We start from the raw sequence: 22,750 nt of genomic DNA, 5'->3' as shown, positions 1-22,750 counted from the left end.
TTATCTGAGCTGACTAACTCTTACACTTAGATCTGACCTAGTTAACTCCCTATAATTTGGGAATCTTCCACCTTAACTGAACCTCATCTTCAATCCTGACCGTTGATTGAAATCGATCTCAACCATTGGAGTATTTGAGGAAAATCTATTTAAGAGACCCTCATTTCTTCATTTTGGGTGGATTTTTGATTTGCTATCGAATTGCTGTCTCATTTTGCACTCACTTAGCTCAATACATTCTCACATATTTTCATCATATAGCTTAATTTCATTTAGCATTTAGAATGCATGCATCTAGTATAACTTCTTTTACAAGTTCTTAAATTAGTTTGCATTATACATTTAGAGTAAATTTGCACATTCATCTAGCTTAGTTGCATCTCTCGAATCCTTCATTCTTAGAGGGACTAGTTGCTTACACCTTAAATTTGAGGATATATGAAAAGAAAAATCCCTTTAGATAGAAGCCAACAAGTTTCCTTGTCAGACTATTCTTGGGTGAAAAATCTTATATTCATTCTAGGATGAATCTGCGAATAAAGACCATGTTGAAGTTTTTTTGAGTTTCAGAGTGCACATTTCATAGGTACATATTTGGCGCCCCACCATGGGGCCAAGAAAATCAATTTCTCAGGCTTTCTCTAAACTTTTTTATTAGTTTTTAAGCTCTATGTCCATACAGTTCCGTACAAATTTAGGAATCTTCGTACGAGATAATCCATTTTCACATGAGGGTTCTGAATCTTCACATGAAGATTCTCTTTGGTTCATGCGAGAAAGTGCCTAGGCGCGTGAACCTTCACGTGGCACCTTATTTCTTCACGTGGGCCATAAAAATATTTCACATAGCTCTGCTAGAGATCTCGCGTGAGATCTTTTAACAACAACCTCTATTTCAAGAAAATTTTTTTACTTTGTAATTTACTCAAATTTTTTAATGTACTTTTCTTGGAATTTGTGTTTCTTTGTTTCTTTGATTTTTTGTAGCTTAACTGTTGTATGCAAGACGATTTGTTGAAGATTCCTTATACAACCCACTCAAACATGGACTAACGGTTTGCTTGCAGGACGATTGCCAAAGATACATTTGACGAAGACCATTTTTTAAAATCCACAAAATAGTGTCTTATTTATTGCTTTCCAAACATAGATTTTTTAGGGGCTTGTGAACTTCCTATGGTGCAAGATAGAAGAATAGGGAATTATGCTCTTCACTACTTAGAGGTCATGACCAAGGGTGAATAAGAAACCTAGACGCTTCTGAAAGACGACATTCTGAAGAAGGTAAGCAGCTTAGTGGTTCTTGAGTATGGGTCCTTTTCTATGAGGAGATGATGATTTCCTTTTAGGGAATCAGAATCTTGAGGAAGGACAAGTCTGGATTGATTAAGCTAAGTTGGTAAATCAACTTGTTTTGCATGTTTGGGTGAGAAAGTAAGGTAGAGGAGTATGATCTTTCCCCTTGAGGGAAATTAGAAACTTTGACTCTTGCAATCAAACCACCAGTCTGAGTCAATCCTTTAGAGGGCCTGCTAGAGTGATCCAACCTTCAAGAATGACCCAAGTGAACACACTCCTTTCACCAGAGATTCCAACTCACTATAATCAAGATGCTTTGTAGAATGAAAGACTGCAAAGCTGGATTAATTTCTTCCCCTTGATTCTTGATATCACATATCAAGGGGGAGTTCTATCTATACACTAGTCAGTGTTGGCCCCTCGCTAAGCAAGTAGTGTACACTTTCAAATGCTAGTGTGGGCTGCTGGTCTCAACTCCATTTGTGGAGCCACCGAGAATTAATACAAATAGAAGCCAAGTAAAAACCTTTAGTTGGAAGCCATCGGTTTACCTTCGACAGGAGGCATAATCTTTGTGCAAGGAGGGGGAAGAATCTCTCCTATAGAACTCACCATAGGCATGCTATTGGACATTTGAAGGTGGTATACATGCTCATCCCCTACCACAAGGGCACTTGTTTAGCGTATACTATTGAGTCCTTTGAATATACCAAAAACACGGGCACCCTCTAGGGGGTGATATGACTATGTGAGGTACACACATGTGCATAAGATGTAGGACAAAGGTTTTGCTTTCTCTACCAATTTTTTTTTTAGGGATAAAAGTGTGTTTTTTCTTGAGTCATAAACAAGTCCAAAACTATCTACAACAAACAAAGGGCAAGACTCCCCTATCTTGTGGAGTTGCTTTGCCCTCGGTAGGATTATTTTTGACTACTGCTTTCTTCCCACTATCTTTTTCAAACACATTGCCTTGATTGAATCCTAAAACATTGTCCAAATGTCTTACTGAGTTAACCTTGTTGTCTTTCTAATCCAATTTTTCTGATAAATCGGTCCAATCTATCTAAATAGTCTGAAAATCTCTTCAAAATCCAACATTGTTGTTAATCTGGTCTTGATTTTTGTGCAAACTTGTACTTTTTTGTGCAAGAATTCATCTTTTCAAGCAAGCTCCTTCAGGTCTTTGCATGAGATCTTGCATATACCCGCATGAAATCTTGCCTCTGTCTTAGCTATCCTATCATTTCTTCACGTGAGATAGAAAAAGTCCTTGTGCAAAATTAAACTATTGTTACGAGTCTTCGCATGACCTATTGAACTTCCTCACATGGCTTGCAAAGAATCTTCACACGAAATTCTACTCTAAAATTGTCAAATTAGTTTGTTTGACCAATCTACAACCTCTGTCCAATTAGTTTCCTACACTAAGTTATCCTTTTTTGTCTATGCACAATCCTGAATAGTGGCATTTGGCTGAACCAAAGATTTGTGATCTGCATTTTGACTAGTCTCATCCTTTACTTCTCTAGATTCTTGTTTCTTAATGCTTTTCATACTCAATATTACGATATTCATATCCTTTTTCTATTCTAGCCTTCAAATTAGACTACTCGTGCCTTAGTATATGGAATTCTTGTCTTACCCTATTGAGACTCAGTCTTAGTGAAGTCCTTGTCTAGGTTCTTGCTTCTTGTCCTTGTCTATGACTATTGCAACCAGGAGCGGCAACGTGTTTTATCCTCTTAGACTTAGACAAGGTCATGTTAGGGGTCATAATCATAGCAGAGGTTCCTTACCTTTCATTACACAATCTGTAACTAGTTCAGCTAGTGAGGCATCTTCATGATCTCCCTCACCTACTAGGTCACCTTGAATTCAACAAACATTTTCCATAAACCTGTAACAAATTAGGAATCCTTTGTACCAAGAGGACACTGAGATAGGTAGAGGTCCTGTATCACCAAACACGATGTCTGATTCCTTTTTCAAAGGACCTTTTGAAACACAACACACTAAAACTGAACATGTTCCTACAATGAGTAATCATGAACCTAAATATGGTAGTTATAGTCAACATCAAGAACCACCCAGGAGTGATAAAGAGAAAGAGAAAGACCATGACACTGATGAGGAATAGGAAGAGGTGGAAATACTCCCTGAACACATAGAAAAATGTTGATGAGAAATTTTTTTTCAAAAGGTCATGGGAATCCTACTCAACGAAGACAAAGAAAAGTATTTTCTCAAACTTGCTCAAGAGGGAGCAAAGTTACCCTCTCATTTTAATGTGGAAACTATTATCATGCCTGAAGAAGAAACTGAGACTTCTAAGCTCCAAAAGAAATTGAAAATTATGCAAGACCAATTGGCTCAAATGATGCATGAGAAGGAGAAACCCATGAAGACATACACATTGGACACTCTTTGTCCATTTCAATTTGACAAAAGCATAAACATGTCGCCTTTCCCATGAGGCATAGAGCTACCAAAGTATGACAAGTACTTTGGTACTACTGACCCCCAAGATCACTTGTGGGAATTTGGTGCTTTGTCTATGGAGTTTATACATGATCAAACATACCTCATGCATTTATTCCCTTGAAGCCTAGGTGGTCAAGCTTTGGAGTGATTCTCACATTTACCTCCTGGTATCAAGACATTTGACGAAATTGCCAATCTATTTGTTCAGCAGTATTCTCATAACATACAACACCCTGTCAAGAATCGAGATCTATGCAACCTTAAACAGAAAGTTGGAGAACCTTTTCTCACATTCCTCCAATGGTGGAGACAACTGTACACTAAGTATTCCTGCAAAATTCCAGAAATGAAGAAGCTTGACATTTTCATTGATAACCTCCTATATGATTTTAGATATAGAGTCCAACTTCAAGGTCCATGTACCTTTGAAGACATGATCACATAGGCTATCTACATCAAGGAATTTATGGTCAAGAAAGGTGAACTTACTCTTCAGAAGGACGCTAAACAAGGTTCCACTTCCAACAAGGATAAAACCAAACATGTCAACAAGAACCGAGAAATTGTACATGATGGAGTCATTAACAATGTCACACCCAAACTTGCTAAATCAAAATTTAATCTCACAAATGGCCTCAAAGTGCCCAAAAATGCCGAGAAACCTCCTCCTGACAATAAGCCATTTAGAAACAAACCAAGAAACTCATGGGCAACATACCTTAAGCAGGAGTATACACCCTTGGGAGAACCTTTGGATGTGGTTTACAAAACATTGCTAAAACATAAGCTTATTTCACCAATGGATAATCCTCATCCCTATGATCCACAACCATGTCCACCGTGGTGGAATGAAATCTCATTCTATGAGTATCACCAAAATAAGGGACACAAAACTAGCAACTGCATAAACCTATGCCATAAAGTTTAGGACATGATTTTTGTTGGTGATCTTGTGGTAGATGGACATAACAAAAACTCAGATCACAAGGCGTTCAAAGAACCTTTCCCAGCTTATGAAAAAGGAGAGACTTCGAAACCACAACCCTACAACAAGGTCAACTATGCATATTCCAATGGTGACAATGTCATTCACATGGTTGAACCTATGGATTATGAATAATGTGGCATTATTACCATTAAGGGAAAACAAGATAACAACAAACCCAAGACACCATTTGTCTTGAGGGGCTCTACTCTCAATGCAATGGATAGTACACCCTCACAAAACTATGCTAATGATGTCACTCGTTCTCATGCCAAGTTGGTGCTCAAAGGCCTTGTGCCTCCTACTTTTGATCTTGAACAACACAAAGACAAAGCCCTTGCTGGACCATTTGGCAAAGGTGCAAAACCCACAATGAACTTGACAGCAACCAGTTATAGTATTCTCAATCAATTGAAATGAACTAATTCTTAGATTTCCATCTTTGAGCTACTTAAAATCTCGCCTGCTCACCAAAAGATTCTGGACAAAGCCCTTGTTGAGGAAAATGTTCCTCAAGATCTTGATCTTGAGTGATTTCAATCCATGGTAGGTCACTTGACCTCACCTTATCTTATGACCTTCTCCAAGAAGGATGATAATTCGCTGAGTCACCCACACAATCAACCTCTACACATCGAGGTTATGATCCATCAAACACGTGTTTGTCGAGTACTCATCGATTACGATGTTGGCCTAAATATTATCTCTGTTGCTCTTCTTAGACAATTGAATTATTCTGAGGACTCTATTGATCCTCGAAAAAAGATCACTATCAAAGCGTATGACAAAGTGGAATGAAAGTCTCTAGGTCTTATGGTTTTACCCATTCATGTCGATCCTTTGGAAAGGGATGTCACCTGTCAGGTGCTTGACATTCCCTTGGCTTACAAAATTTTGTTAGGATGGCCATGGATACATGAGATGTGCATTGTGCCATCCACATACCACCAATGCATCAAGTTCTCATTCATGGTTTCGAAGTTACTATTCCTGCCACTACTAGCTATACCTGCAATATGCTCAAGGCTACTAAAATTTTTGTCCTTGCTAACCCTGAATCCACTGATTATCATGATAATAAGCTGAAACAAATTGAGTAGTCATTCAAACTAAAAAAAACTAGCATGGGAGAGTATCACATTGAACCAGTGCTATCATTGACATCTCTTCTAAAATCTCGTTGTCATTATGGGAGACCCTCAGAGGCAAAGAAGCCTTTTATACTGACACCCCAAACCAAGTACAATGACACTTTTGTTAAGGCTACAGTCCTCTTAGAGGATGAAAGTGAAAATAGAGCCATTACAACATGGCTTTACAAAGAAGAGGCTCCAGTGGACCTAATAGAGCAAGCTCGAGAAATGACTCCTAAGAAATATGGGCCTAGTCTTAGGCTTATGAAGCGTTTTGGTTACAAGGGAGCTGGCCCTATTGGGTGCAATAACAATGGCCTAATTGATCCTATCAAAGCAATATCGTGAAGCAACCATGATACAACTGGCCTAGGATTTAAGAAGGTTCCTTTTCATTTGGGACCAAATAAATTCATACCAACACTTGAGAGTTCATCTGAAAACAAGTCATAAGCTGAGTTAGATACTCAAGAGGAAGAATTTGTTGATGAGGATTCCTATCCTCATCCTATTCCTCATGATTATGCTAAATTCTTTGCCAAGCCAGATGACTTTGTGCCACATGTTAGCACTGTGGATGATACTAGTGACTCTTCTAAGGACAATACTGCGCAACTCAAATATCATTTAGAATAGGGAGAATCTAGTCAATCATTCCATATTGAGTATTTGTGTAAGAACCCAGAGGATGAAGGTGAGTATGTCCCTATCACTATTGGGGATTTCTATAATCTCTTGCCATGTAGCACTGATTCTAAGGAATATGAGTTTGACTCTCTTTTAGAAGCAACTACTGATAAAGACATTGACCAAGTGCATGTCTATGAAAACCAAATCGAAGTGGGTGAAACGTCTAGGGTTAGGTTACATGGGTCTGATCCAACTAGTGTCCTAGAGTCATCAATTACTAATGTTCATACTCCAAGGCGTTTGAACACACCTGTGGATGAGGTCGCCATAGGTCTCGAATTGCTAGTCCAAGAACTTAATGACCATATTGTGAATGCAATTGAACCAACCACTACTCTCTCTCTCACACATCCTGAGCTTATAGAATGGAACCCTAATGCATCTAGCGAAGTCCCCACATTCCAAAATGACTATGCTCTTGCTTGTTACCTAAATTCTATCGAACCTGTAACGTCTTCCACCAATGAGTAGAGTGTCAACATGAGTGAGGTTGACATAAAATATCTTAGTCATGCAATTAAAAAGAAAAAATGCAAAAGATCCGATGGTGAAAACCACATTGTTGCATTGTCGAAACCCAAAAAAGTAAAAATAAAAGACATATCCAAGGGTGAAAATCTCTCTGAGGCACCTACCGATGAGATATTTGATGCACTTCCCAGTCACTTTCAGGAGAGATCATCAATGTTGATAGAGCCAACACAGCCAATTAATCTAGGCGCAGAAGAAAATCCTCATATGATACATCTTTCATAGTTGTTGTCACCCGAAGAGAAGGAAGAATTCATTTCCTTTTTCAAAGAAAAGAAAAGAAAAATTCTTGGACATACTCTGACATGCCAGGACTGGATCTCGATCTTATCATGCATCACTTGTCCATAGCACCAGGGATCAAACCAATTAAACAAAAGTTTCGAAAAATGCATCCTCACATTGCATTGCTCGTCAAAGTAGAACTGGAGAAACTTCTAAAAGCTAGTTTCATCTGGGCCATTGATTATGCCGAATGGATATCCAATATTGTTCCAGTTTCCAAGCATAATAAATCTATCAGAGTTTGTACAGACTTCCATGATCTTAACTTGGCATGTCCTAAAGATGACTTTTCACTCCCTAATATTGATATGATCGTGGACATGATGGCTAGCTATGAGATGTACTCACTTATGGATGGTTTTTCTGGATACAATCAGATAAAAATTGCACCAAAAGACCAGGAGAAAATGGCTTTCACATGTGCATGGGGAAATTTTTGTTGGAATGTGATGCTATTTGGTTTGAAGAATGTTGGTGCTAATCAGCGAGTTGTTACTACAATTTTCCATGACATGATGCATAGAACCATGGAGGACTACGTTGATGATACCTTGGTCAAATGTGCTAAATGCAATACTCATTTGCAAGATTTTGGGCCCATCCTAGATCATATGTAAAAATTTAGTCTTTGAATCAATCTTAAGAAATGCGTAGTTGGAGTCACATTAGGGAAGTTGATGGGATACATTGTTTCTGCAAAAGGAATTGAGGTAGACTTAGAGAAAGTACAAGCAATAATGGACATGCCACCACCTCAGAACATCAGTCAAATGAGAGAACTATAGGGAAGGCTCCAATCTATTTGGAGGTTTATTTCATAATTGGTAGATAGATCACAACCATTCACAAAGACCTTACATAAGGGTGTGAAATTAAATTAGAGCTAGGATTGTGAGCAAAGATTAACACAAATCAAACAATATCTTGTCAATCCACCAATCCTAATGCCTCCCATCCATGGGAAGCCTTTTCTTTTATACATCTTGGCAATTGAAATGTCTCTAGGAATCCTATTGGCTCAAGAAGATAATGACAAAAAAGAAAGAGCTATTTACTACTTGAGCCAAACACCGGTCTCTTATGAGAAGAACTACAAGATTATTGAGAAAGCTTGCTTGGCAGTTGTCTTTGCTTCCCAAAATTTGAGACACTACATGCTTGCCCACACTACTTAGCTCATGGCTAAAATAGACCCACTAAAGTACTTGCTCAGTAAGGTAGCTCTCACTAGAAGATTGGCTAAATGGGTTATGATACTCAGTGAGTTTGACATTGAATACATTGAACACAAGGCTATAAAGGGACAAGCAATCTCAAACCAGTTGGCTGATGCACCCATATAGAGTCTTTTGCCAATGAACATTGATTTCCTAGATGAGTCGATTCTAACACTAACACACCACACATGGGTTATGTTCTTTGATGGGTCCTTCACACAACAAGGATCAGGTGTTGGATTACTCTTTATTACACCATAGAGATACTCACTGCCCAAAACATACAAGAATTTGTTTCCTTGTACAAATAACATTGTTGAATACGAGGCTTTGATCAATGGCATGAAAATTGCAGCTGAATGGAGAGTGGATCAGTTAGATATTTTTGGTGACTCTCAGCTTGTCATCAACCAGGTTAATGGTGTGTACCAAACAAAGGATGAGAAACTAATTCCTTACAAGTGCATGGTTGATGACTTAAAGAAATATTTTGCACACATCACCTTCTAGCAAGTTCCACGAGTAGATAAGAAAGTGGCTAATGCCATGGCCACTCTAGCCTCCCTGCTACAAATGCCTAAAAATGATTTCTAACATGAGTTCTTGGTGGAAGTCTTACACTACCCAGTCTATGACACCCCTGGTTCTAAGATGATATGTTCTTTTATAGGAAAAGAATCATCCCATTACCATCACATTTATTTCTACCTTCGCAATCAAACCATTCCAGAAGGTCTAACCTAGAATGAGAAATGTTACCTAATATGTAATGCTTCACATTATGTCATTATTGTTGATGATCTGTATAGGAGAGTTCTTGACGAAACACTCCTTAGGTGTTTAGAAACTGAAGAGTCCAAATGCAAACTAATTGATGTTGACAAGGGCATTTGTGGATCTCATTCCAATGCCTGACACTAGGTCACTCCTTCATGCTAGTTACTATTGGCCCAAAATGGAGCAAGAAGCTATCAAGTATGCTAGGTCTTGCAAGTAGTGTCAGCTACATAGGATTCTGATTCACACTCTAGCCAGAGAGCTAATTCCTTTTGCTACAACATGGCCATTTCAACAATGGGCCTTCGACTTGGTGGGACAGATCCACCCAACCTCCTTTAATAGACATAAGTTCATTATCACGGCTATAGATTACTTCATGAAGTGGGTAGAGGCAGTACCTCTCACAGTTACCGATGGAAAAACTGTAGCACTTTTTATTATAAACTACATCATCTGCAGATATGGTGTACCATCCTCAATCATTACTAACAATGGAGGACAATTCAAGAACAAAGACCTCAAGGAACTATGCAAGAAATTCAAAATTACACAACATTGGTCTTCCATTTATTACCCCTAGGGTAATGGCCAGGCTGAAGCATCCAATAAGATGATCCTCAAAATCCTCCATCACACAGTCAGAAAATTGGGGAGAGACTGGCATCTCCAGATCAATCTGGCCCTATGGGCATATAAGACAAGCATCAGAACCCCAATAGGCATGACTCCCTTTGCTTTGATGTATGGCACAGATGTTGTGCTTCTAATAGAGTTCGAGATTCCTACTTTGAGAATCTCTATGAAGGGTCTTATCATTGATGATGACTACAACATAGCTCAGCTTCAAGAGCTTGTGTTACTGGATAAATTTTGACAAGTGGCATGTGATCATCTGTGAGCATATCAACAACGAATGGCAAGAAGCTACAATCAGGGGGTCAAGCCACATGATTTCCAGTTAGGTGATCTCCTCCTTTGAGAGAACCCTAAGAATCAACAACATCAAGTACAAAAGGGAAAGTTTGAACCAAACTGGCTTGGTCCTTACATCATTACTACAATATATGGATCTAGTGCCTATCAGCTTTCCACAACTGAAGGAGAAGTGTTAAAAGAACCTGTCAACACTCTTTACTTGAAGCAGTTTTATAGTTGATCTAATATCAGTAAGCTCTTTGTACATATCTATATGTCCTTAAAAAAATCATAAAAATCAATAAAAAGTCCTGAAAAAAATTGTTACCCTAGTGAAAACCTAGCAATAGGCACCTTAGTAACACCAAAAAAAGTGAAAATTTTCAAAAATACAAAAACAAATTTTAAAAAAAAAGAAAAATACAAAAAAATTGAAAACAAGAAAAGTGCCATTGGTGAAAACCTGGAAATAGGCATCATGGTAGCAAAAAAAATAAAATCCTACCAAGAAGGTGAAAACGTGGTAAATATGTGCCTCTTGTTCCCAACACTCTATCTTGCAGTGCATCTTCTGGCTATTTTGTACAGTCGCTTTCATGCTTCCACTTTCCTATTTTTTTCCTGCTTTCCACTCATGTATCCATGGGTTGAGTCTTGTTACAGCTTGAGGGATTTCCCCTTCAGTGTTACTGTTTCCAAGATTCTCCTCATAGAATCTCATTCACGACAGTCACCAGTGGTCCTCACTACATCTGCCTACTATCGCTAGTGTCACTATTTTTGAAATTCTCCTCATAGAATCTCCTTCGTGATAGTCACCAGTAGTCCTCACTGTGTCTGCCTACTATTGCTAGTGTCACTATTTTTTAGATTCTCCACATAGAATCTCCTTTGTGACAGTCAGCAGTGGTCCTCACTGTGTCTACCTACTATCACTGGTGTCACTGCTTTTGAGATTCTTCTCATAGAATCTCCTTTGCGATAGCCACCAGTGCTCCTCACTATGTCTACCTACTGTCACCAGTGTCTCTTTTTTTCAAAGATTCTCCTCATAGAATCTCTTTTGCAACAGTCACTAGTTATTTCAGCTACGTCTGTCTACTGTTGCTTGGGTCACGTCTCCAGATTCCTTTATGGAAGATCTCTCTTGTGTCAGTCACCAGTCATCTTGGCTATGTCTGTTTACTGTCGCTCAGTCCTTCTTAGGTTCTTCATCATGAAGATGCCCCTTTGACCTCAGTCACCAATCATTTTGACTACATTTGCCTACTGTTGTCACCCTACTGAAGAGATTTCTTTCAAACATGTTTTGGACACTGACACCTGACATCAATCCCATGACAAATAATGATTTCAAAATGATATACTTGTTTGGATATGTTGAGCTTTTTCTTTGTTTGCTTTATTTGTCTTTATCATATCTTCTCGAGAAAATTGATGATGTCATCTTTGACTAGAGAAGTAATAATTGAGGGCATGATCTTTTCTTTGCTTTCTATTTGTAGTTTAGTTCCAATAAGTTGATATATTCCTATAAAAGGGGTGTCCACTATAAGAGCCTCCATCTTGTATTGGATGGTCGTGTGTACCTCGACTCCTTTTATATGAATACATCAATAATGTTGGTTCTTCTCATTGTTTGTTAGAGTGAACTCTTCATGCTACAATAAATATTGATACTCGTCCTGCTAAGTGAACGTATGGGTCACTGTGAGTACATCTAGCACACTTTTGTCTCAGGTTACGAATGCAAGGGTCATTGCGAACAGAATAAATACTACATACTTAGCATAAGATGGATCTCTCATGTGTTTGGTGTGTCTGTCATGCAAGAAACATTCTGATCATCATAGCGTTTGTGCTTTGATGCTTATGATAACTTGCTATATTAATAAGGACAAATGTTATGGTCATTCTGGCTTCTTGTGCCTCAAATGCTTACATTTAATCCTGACAAACCTATAACATATGGTCTATTCATATTCCCATGATTGCAATGTCAGCGGAAATTATATGACATACAAGCTTTGTTCTATATCTAGTGATGATAAGATGTCGAGGCTTGGTAACTAGAACTAGGGTTGCATTTAATAAAGTCTTGCATTACATAAGTCACATGCATAAGCACACAATTTGGTTGTGATTCCATTTCTCCCCTATGTGAGGAAAGATTGGGGGCATCTTCACACATATTACGTTTCTCCATGACTACACAAGCATTTGGTTCATCGATTCACACTCCTTAAGGGAACACTTGTCACTATCAAGCAAAACATGCAACACTACATGAGATGCCAGTCCATTTCCATATGCATCGCATCCATATACTCATAATATCTACTCTACATGCTCATAATCACATCACATCACATCAAAATACATACACATTCATATCAAAGTACAGCATACATCTCATAATCATCATATTGATATCTCATGTACATCAAAGTGAGGCAGGCACAGATAATGACATGTACATCATAATACTCAGCTCAAAATCTCGTATATATATCTATCAAAATTATGGGTCAGTACAAAAATGGGCACTACTTGAGTGCTATCGACCAAAATGATACAAAATGGTGTTGGCACACCAATCACTACATAGCCAGAGATCAAAATCAAGAGCCAGATACACAACATCTAACTCTATCATGTACTCTCATCTCTAGGAGGAGTAGGAGCAAGAGCAATAGGTGGAGGAGGAGGTGGTGGCATGTCTGGTCTTGCAGGAGGTTGTGCACCTCCAGACTCTCATGCATACTATGAAAATTGCTGCACCTATAGAGCCTCATCAAGTACCACTGTCGAATATGCAGCAAAGTAGTACACTACCCAGGCTAACTATAATCAAACCTCATCTTGAAGCATCACTGACCTATGCTTAGTAGTCTCGATGCACTCTCTCCATCGATCAATCTCCCGCTATCGCTCGACCAACTGTGCATCGCGGATAGCTACTTGTATCTATAGATCTCCCAATTGTTAGGAGGCCTGATGAATTCACTCTTGGTAGCGTCGCACTATGTCCTATGTCCAAGAAGTAGGCTGATCAGGCATATCCTCATCCAACATCTCAGGTGCCTGCTACTGTGTTGGTGCCTACTGTTGCGGTGGTGTCTACTCCTCCATCCTTTGCCTCCAGCGCTAACTCTGTCCTATCCCACTACCCCTAGCACCTGGGTCTAATCCCATCTACTGTGGAGGAATTTGCACCTACTGTACCCAGTGCTAGACGTGTGATTGCATCTGTAGCTGCTACTGTGGCTGTGGTTGTGCCTGCTGTAGCTGAGGTACTTATCTCTATGCCTGACCTGCCATCCCCAGTGGATCAGTGAATCATGGGAATGGATGACTAATCAAATGAGCTTGATAGGCAGGTGTCATCCCTGCATCTACTACCTCCAAAAGGTAGTCCCACTAAACCATAGCTAGACTATGCACATCTATCATGGATCGGCCTAGATCCATACGTGGAGGCCACGCTCACTCTACATCCCTCTGTAGTCGAGCATAGACATAGTACTCCTACGAGATATCTTGTGGTCAATTGTATTGCCGCCACACCCGTGAAACCACAAACTGCTCTATGATTTGTGTGGTCCTGCCCAACAGTGGCCATGAGCTAAACATCTAGGGCAACTTTCTTTGGGCATCATCTCAATCCTTTGTCTCTCACCAGGATTGCTATATGACAGAGACCAGGTCATCGAGACGTTTCCTCCAATGCTTTGTCTTACCCAAGAATACCTAGGTGATATGGCCCCAATATCTGCAGATATATGGCTCCATTGGCTCTTGGGCATCCTCCTGAATGGGCCTACATATGGGAAGACACTCCCATGCCTAGATCTATAACACATAAACACTAGTGGCCATAGTCTTATTCTCATGGAAGACTATCTCATGCATCTCATGGAATAGGTGGGCTAGCATACACTGACCCCACCCAAAAATCTTAGGTGCCTACCATCTAGCGAAGCATAACTCCCCACCCACACTCTAGCCAGTGTTAACCTCTGTCAGCCATCAGAAAATAGCTCAAAAAGATAGCTAGCATAGATGCCAATCTATGCATTTGTCCATATGTGTGCATCAGCTCCTCCCAACTAATGGCTCGACCTCTCTGTAGCTCCCTCCCAAACACAGCAGAAAGTGCCTCTATACCTGCTTTGGGTACCATATCATAAACCACTCTTGCACTGTGAAAAGGGATCCATAATATCCTCCAAATGTCCTTCGAGGTGATCATCATCTCTCCCACTGGTAGATGGAAGGTGTTCATCTCCGAATGGAAATGCTCCACCAAAGCTGTGAGTAGGCCGTGATTCACCATCACGGCTGGAATCTAGCATAGAGAGGATAGGCCAAATCACTTGATGTGTGCCAGGTCAGTGGCATCGAAACTCCGAAGTAAAGGGCCGTAAGGTGGGTAGTGTGATCTGAACAACACATCACCAAATACCTCCTGCACACATAACCAACAATGACAAGAAAATAATTAGTACCGGAATGAAATGGCATAACAAAGGTAATAAAAATGCAAATTTTACGTACAAAATTGAAAATTTTAAACTCTTCTATCACAGGTTCTCGCACGAAAATCCCAAGATCTTGCGTTAAGTTTCTCTCCTTCGTGCGAAGAATCTCTTCATCGTGCGAGAAACAAAGTTTTTGCGCATGAAGAATCTCTTCATCATGTGAGAAACTAAGTTTTCACACACGAAGAATCTCATTCTTCGCGTGAGAGATGGGTATCTCCTATGTGAAAAACCTCATCGATGTGCGTGAAGAAACAACACGCAATGTTTCTTCATGCGAGGAAAGAACATCTTCATGCGAGAAAGGACAGTCTCACATGAAGATTGATTGGACAACCCTAAAAAGTGCTAAAACATGTAATAAATGACCTCAAACTATGTAAAAGTGAAAGTTAAAAGGTGGAAAATCGATGACTCATTGGTGGTTCGTAGTCTGCTGGCCAGCTATGTCGTCTAGAGTGCTCAAAATGATGATATCCCATGTTCATTGCCATGTCTCTCTCAAAGCTCAATTCACTAAAGGACAAAAAAGCACAAATGAATTGAAAATGACCCCTTGGGCCCTTATATAGTTGTTGACCTAATTTTTCAAAGTGCTCTGATTTGCGCGAAACTCACCCCCTGGCTATTTTGACTGTTCTGAATCCATTTTCAGGATCAAATTCAAAATCTGACACACTTAAGTGTCTCAAAAATGCATTTTAAAATTTTGGGACCGATGCGATTGAACACTTGTGCAGTCCAAATTTTTCTGATACTTTGCAATTCTTGGAATCCTTTCAACTCTATTTTCTTCATGTTTTCAAAACTCATTTTGGAAATAGTCAACTCAAGTCAACTATGATCAATTTTGGTCAACTCCTTGGTCAAACTCGGTCTTTTGGACTTGAAATCACTTTGGTTCGACTTCCAATTTTCTTAAGATCATTCTGATCTCTTCATCTTTTCTTCTGATCCTTTTGATCTCTTCTCCATTCTACACAATCTTGGATTTCTTTCCTATATCTTATTTCTGGTGTGTCATCTTTCAATTTTGCTCCCGAGTGGGCAGGATGATTACATCATTGAATACTTATTGCTCAAGGCATCTCATTCCCATCTTATGTCCTCATCATTCGGGGCATCTCACCACTAGGGGCATCTTGTTCCCCTCTTTCTGGCATCTTTTTCATCTTGACAACATTTGATTATAGGTATCGAGACAATCTAAACCTCGACTCTTGAGGATCAAGCCTCATTCTAGGGATGATTCTATGACTCATAATTCGATCTTGCTATCTCTTATCAATCTTGAGTATCTAGGTGTTCTATCTGGATCCTTAAAGGTTAAGCTCTGTTCTGGAGATAATCTTTTAAATGCTTTCAATCTTAGTTATCTAGTTGTTCCATCTGGATCCTTAAAAGTTAAGCTCCATTCTGGAGATAATCTTTTAAATGCTTTCAATCTTAGGTATCTAGGTGTTCTATCTGGATCCTTAAAGGTTAAGCTCTGTTCTGGAGATAATCTGTTAAATGCTTTCAAGCTTAGGTATCTAGGTGTTCTATCTGCATCCTTAAAGGTTAAGCTTCATTCTGGAGATAATCTTTTAAATGCTTTCAATCTCAGATATCTAGGTGTTCTATCTAGATCCTTAAAGGTTAAGCTTTGTTTTGGAGATAATCTTTTAAATGCTATCAATCTCAGGTATCTAGGTGTTCTATCTAGATCCTTAAAGGTTAAGCTTCATTTTAGAGATAATCTTTTAAATGCTTTCAATCTCAGGTATCTAGGTGTTATATCTAGATCCTTAAAGGTTAAGCTCTATTCTAGAGATAATCTTTTAAATGCTTTCAATCTCGGGTATCTAGGTGTTCTATCTCGATCCTTAAAGGTCAAACTTCATTCTAAACAAACCTTTTAAATGCTTATCAATTTTAAGTATCTATGTATTCTACTTGGATTCCTTGGGATTAAGCTCTATTCTAGAGATAATCCTTAAAAGCTTATCAATTGGTCTTCGTATCATCAATTTCGGAATCAATCTCATTTCTTGATCCTCACATCATTCTTTTTTATTTTCTTTGAATTGAACATGTTGCTCGCACATTCATTCAAAAATGGGCAAAATGTAATACCCCAAAATTGGCTCATTGCCATGATCACCAATTATGGTCTATTTTGATCAATTCTAAGACCTATTCTAATAGGCAATTCTCATTCTGCTACTTGCTACTTGACTTAATTGTCAAATGCAGAAAACCCTAATCTACATTCATCATACTCATTATTTAATCCCTATAGTACACACTCATATTAGCCACATTAAACTTATTTGATTTCAATTTAATTTAATCTAAAGTATTCATACTTTATTAAATTAAATTATCTCCTAAGGCTAATGTACTACAAGATTAAATTTATTTAATTTAATAAATACGCCTATCTCAATCAATTAAAATGAATTATTTAATTAAATGGGGAAGGCATTTCTAATTAATTAAATGAAATTATTTAATTAAATTGAGAAGCTATTTCTAATTAATTAAGCAAAGTTATTTAATTAAATAGGAAGCTATTCCTAATTAATTAAATAAAGTTATTTGATTAAACAAAAAAGTGTCTCTAACTAATTAAATCAAATTATTTAATTAAAAATAAAATATATTTATGAGAGCATATCTCATTTTATTAAATTAAATATCTCTCCTAATTTTCTCTTTAGTTCAAAAATAGAAATTCCTAGTTCACTGCTCATGAAATTAGAAGCGACCCAGATCACTTACTCTCACACTAAAGTTTATCTGAGCTGACTGACTCTTGTACTTAGATCTGAGCCAGTTAACTCCCTCTAATTTGGGAATCTTCCACCTTAACTGAACCTCATCTTCAATCCTGACCATTGATTGAAATCGATCTCAACTATTGGAGTATTTCAGAAAAATCTATTTAAGAGACCCTCATTTCTTCATTTTGGGTGGATTTTTGATTTGCTATCGAATTGTTGTCGCATTTTGCACTCACTTAGCTCAATACATTCTCACATATTTTTCATCATTTAGCATTTAGAATGTATGCATCTAGTATAACTTCTTTTACAAGTTCTTAAATTAGTTTGCATTATACATTTAGAGTAAATTTGCGCATTCATCTAGCTTAGTTGCATCTCTCAAATCCTTCGTTCTTAAAGGGTCTGGTTGCTTACACCTCGAATCTAAGGATATATAATAAGAAAAATCCCTTTAGATAGAAAGCAACAAGTCACCTTGTCAGACTATTCTTGGGTGAACAATCTCATGTTCATTCCAGGATAAATCTACGAATAAAGACTGTGTTGAAGTGTCTGTGAGTTTCAGAGGCCACATTTCATAGGTACACAAACAACCAAATATAATTCTTAAAGAGTCTAGTGATGCAAAAACATAAGTTAAATCACCTTAAGGGTGTAGACCACTCATCAATCACACATAATCACAAAATAGGCATAAACATGAAAGTGACAACCATCAAGATGGCACAAAGAAGGCAAACGAAAGAGGGTCTAGATAAAAATAAATCCTTAGTACATTTCTTGCATTTTATATGACAACAATGCCTTGATCTTTCAATTTGGACCTCATGAATGATATCCATAGTGTATCCTAAACATAACGACAATTAAAGAGTTTTTCATTTGTTTCATGACAAATGTCAGTGCATAAAGCTCAATAGTAGTTCAATTTTTAAAATGTAGTATAACTCTTCATCTCAATATAGGAAACACAACATTGCAACACTAATTAATGTCCCTATTACCCTTTAGGTTAAGGATGACAAGTCAAGTATGCTATGTTTTATGCATGGATGTATCCTTACTTTATTGAGATCATGCGATATATTTTGTAAGAAGTCATGGACATATATAAAAGATAAGGTGGTGATTTAATATGATCCTTCTTTTATTAAAAATATCAATACTAAATTGGATGAGGGAAATTTCAAATGTTACAACTTATTATTTATTGTGATCATTGTCATATCTAATGTGCATACCTTTTGAAACATAATTGATCTACAAATTTAATCTGGAGGTTTGATTATGGTGTTTGCATATTGCTTAGTTAATTAGGCATTCATTAAACTCTTCAATCTTTATTGTTGTATCATAACAATAACAATTCTAGTCTTAAAATATATTATTAAATAAAAAGGAGATTTATTAGAAATAATTTATTAGTATTTCTCATATGCCATATACAATTCCAATCACTTTCAATTAAGTGGTAATTAGATTTTCAACTTTTTAATTTTATAACAACCTGATAATGCTTCCTCTCTACATTGGTAAATCTTTCTAATGATTGAGCAAGAAAGAATACTTCAGGTTGGCGCTCCTATAACACATAATGATTGAAAATCCTTTTACTAAGAAATAATATTAGAAAGAAAAATAACTGAATTTCTAATTAAAATATTATAGAATTTATTTTATTCCAAAATAAAATCTTATTATTCAATAAATCAGCGACTCATTGAACGGCCGAGTGCTCCAATTTTACAACATTGTCTTTCATGGGTTGTTTTAATACAAATCCTATAAACAAAATAATGGAAGCTCGTCTTATTGACAAGCTTGCAATGAATCAGCACAACATCCCCACTACAGAGACATTTTGAAACACCAATAGTTTTCAGGGATTCAATGCACATTCAGGTGGGGGCGTGGAAAACCTCCCTGACTTATCCTTGCAGTAATCATAGAACATGTACTTTCGCTGAACCCACCGAAGTTTTCTTAACTGGTTTCGATTTAGATTCTGAAATAAAGATTGATCCCACCACTGCGCTCCGCATGACTTTGATGAACCATTTGCCACACACCCATCAACTTCGAAGGCCTCATAAGATGCAACGAAAGGAGATTTACTCCAATCTATTTTCACTTTTCCTCCATCCGTGGCCCAATCTTCTCCATTCCAAAGGGTTGAGATTATTTTCATGGGTTGATTCTTTGGATATGGAACACCCGCTGCTTCATTGTTCTTGAAAACCCTAATGGGTATTGAATCCACAGAAAACCTGCTTACAAATAAGCTAAGAATATTAAACACAATTGTATATATGTATTTGTAAATGAGAAATCAATGACCAGCAAATGAATAATTTAGATTTTGAGAAGGTATTGTTTCATACACTATTTGCTTTTGGTTCCAAAGAATAGAGTAGTTATGGAAGTCTGCAGATGGATCAAACCAGAGCTTTATCCTTTGCTCTCTGTTTCCAACCCCACTTGCAAATACATTTGTTTGTACATGGTAGCCCTTGCCTGGCAGGTTACCCAAGAATTCAAAGTCTATTTCATCATGGGATGATGTGTCTGATGACATCTGTTGAGAAAACAAAATGAAAAATAATGTCAGTCTACTTCTAAAACCAGCTGAATTATACTCAGGTTTCCTGTTTAGTGGTCTTGTTTATTTTGGCAATTATGTAATTAAACGAGGATTATCACAATTGTTGAAATTTAACTTAATGATATAGGACAGAGGAAGCCAAATAGATAAACATATTTGTCTGTAATGAAGAACATAGTCATCTGCAACTATTATTTTATGAGCAGGGTCAGCTCCATTCTGCCAACATTCTTATAAAGAAGTTAAAAAGAGGTCGAATCAAACATATACAATTATTACCCATCAACAATTGTAGTAATAGTCTTTTGTCTTTATTAGTTTTTATATTTAGTGATTCCTATTTTATTAGTTGTCTTCTTATCATCAAGCTTTATCATAAGGATTTTGACCCTCTCTAAACCCTTCTTATCTTAATAAAGATAATTATATGAATAAGACGACCAATTCTCTTATATGACATTAATTACATTAAACATGTAGAATTTAATTTAAACTATCATTTAAGACATAGAATGCTACCATTCTCTAATTTCCCAAAGGTTATTTTGCTATAACAATCTATCAACTTCAAATTTAGTTTCTTTGAAATGATATGAAATAATAATAAACGATTTCATGTCAATCAACCAGCTTACATACATAATATGCAGTGACCGTTCCTGCTGAATTTCCAGGTATAAGCTTAATTCTCATGTTGAAACTTCCAAACAGGTACTTATCTATGGATGCAAAACCAGAACCTGAAACACCCATGAGAAGGAAAATTGTTTATCATTTGCAATACCATAGCCATTATCAAGACCATAATGAAAATCTTCACCATTTTCAATATCATAGCCATAATCAAAATCCTTATGCATATGCAGGGGACTATAATCTACTAAGTGGAATACCTGAAGAATGATCCAGACTGAGTTGTGCTGTCTGCCCATTATTTAACAACCTAATTGTTATCATTTCCCCATGAGATGCCATACTTGTCGTTGAAATTGGAGGATTCTCCCTGGGACAAAAAGTAGAAAACTAGAAACAGGACAGAACAGATATATCCTCTAAAGCCCAAAAGCTTCAAACAACCTTTCATGGCTTCTACAGAAAATCACAATGTCAGTGGAATAGTTTGAACAAATTCTGGCATACCCAACTTCTCCAACTCGTATATTTATATTCAATGAAGCATATTGTCGTTAGAGTTTTGACAACGAGAGGATCCTAATGAAGAGAAAAATAATCAAAGTAGATGACATATTATGTCACCTATATTCTCCAGTCAGAATCTTCACCCTCCTGGAATCTACACCATACATTGATCATTCACGCGCTTTGAAAAATTCAAAAACTATATTTGGGGCGGGCAGGTAAGACAATGTTGATGGGCGTTTTCATTGGAATGGAATATCAAAAGACCCTGCTGGAGATAATAATACAAATTCAAATTAGGAGGCCTAATGCCAGCTGTGGGTTGTTGAATATTTCAATTTAGCTATAGGAAAGGGTATCAGGGTAGGCACAGCAGTTTTATCATAAAAGAAAAACCCAACATTTAGTGTTGTCTTTAACAGTAGTTTCCCAATCTATGTTTGATATTATTGTATCCAGAAATTGTTTCTAAGTTCCGTGTTCCAATTGACTTGTCCAACATATGCCGTGACGTATCAGTCTACAACGTTGGTTTCAATTCAAAAAATTTAGTCTGTGGCTTGAAAAGCTATTCACTCCTCAATCTAAATATACCCAAGTTTATATTTAAGAACGTATAATATGGGAGAGGGAGTTTTAATTGTTGAGGAGATAATAGGAGGGATCATTCAATAGTTGAACATCTTTATTTCATATTTTTTCAAATATTATATAAAATTTTAAATCATTTAAAATATTTTTTATTATGTTAATTGTCAAATCTTCTAATTATACCTAACATTTTAGGTGCACATCCTCAAATATGATATCATATGGGTGATGCTCTTTGTCAAAGAGCTCAAAAATGTTTTCAAAAATATTGAAATTATAAGGCAAGGGTCCCATGAGGGGGGCACTACAGGGCTATTTTTCAGGTACAGATGGTCCCATAAGAATTTTTCTGAGGGGCTACAAGTTTAATTAGAATCTTTTCCTTTGTAATAGGAGCCCTGTTTTTAAAGGAAGCGGATGAAAATGGGGTGGGGCTGGAAATAGCCCCACTAGCTTAGGGAAAAATCTAGCCATTTGTCAAAAACTGAGACTTTAAAACTTAAAAAGTATTTTATCATAAAATAAATTTTAGAAAGTTCTTCCTTAAATTTGGGAGCTAAAACTCAAATTACAATATCCATAGGACCGCTTAGCTTACAAATTTCCTAAAAAATCTCGGGGGTGCAGCTCTATTTTAAAGGAAGCTGGCTTCCATGAGACCCCAACCTAACTGTTGGCTAACTCGTGTTAGATGAGTGTGCTGATGTACCACTACAGAATTTCTTACTTTTTAGATCTATTAAATAAATTCATTCTATTATAAAAAGTCATCATCAACACTAACAATTA

General features: G+C 37.2%; 1 pseudogene across 1 annotated transcript; it reads right to left on the bottom strand.

Moving 5' to 3' along the window:
• Window positions 1–19,275: 19,275 nt before the first annotated feature.
• LOC149561559 (putative xyloglucan endotransglucosylase/hydrolase protein 5) lies at window positions 19,276–21,436 on the bottom strand (annotated as a pseudogene). The gene is made up of 4 exons (XR_016363826.1): window positions 21,124–21,436; window positions 20,870–20,970; window positions 20,010–20,203; window positions 19,276–19,895 (listed from the first exon to the last, which is right to left on the bottom strand). The product of XR_016363826.1 is annotated as a putative xyloglucan endotransglucosylase/hydrolase protein 5 (transcript).
• Between the last annotated feature and the right edge of the window lie 1,314 nt (window positions 21,437–22,750).

The sequence above is a fragment of the Cupressus sempervirens genome, chromosome 4 (assembly GCF_028749045.1).
Source record: "Cupressus sempervirens isolate cs-2001-9-10 chromosome 4, ASM2874904v1, whole genome shotgun sequence".
NCBI lineage: Eukaryota > Viridiplantae > Streptophyta > Pinopsida > Cupressales > Cupressaceae > Cupressus > Cupressus sempervirens.
Note: the sequence above shows the minus strand (reverse complement) of the source record. Positions and strands in the feature narration are given on the sequence as shown.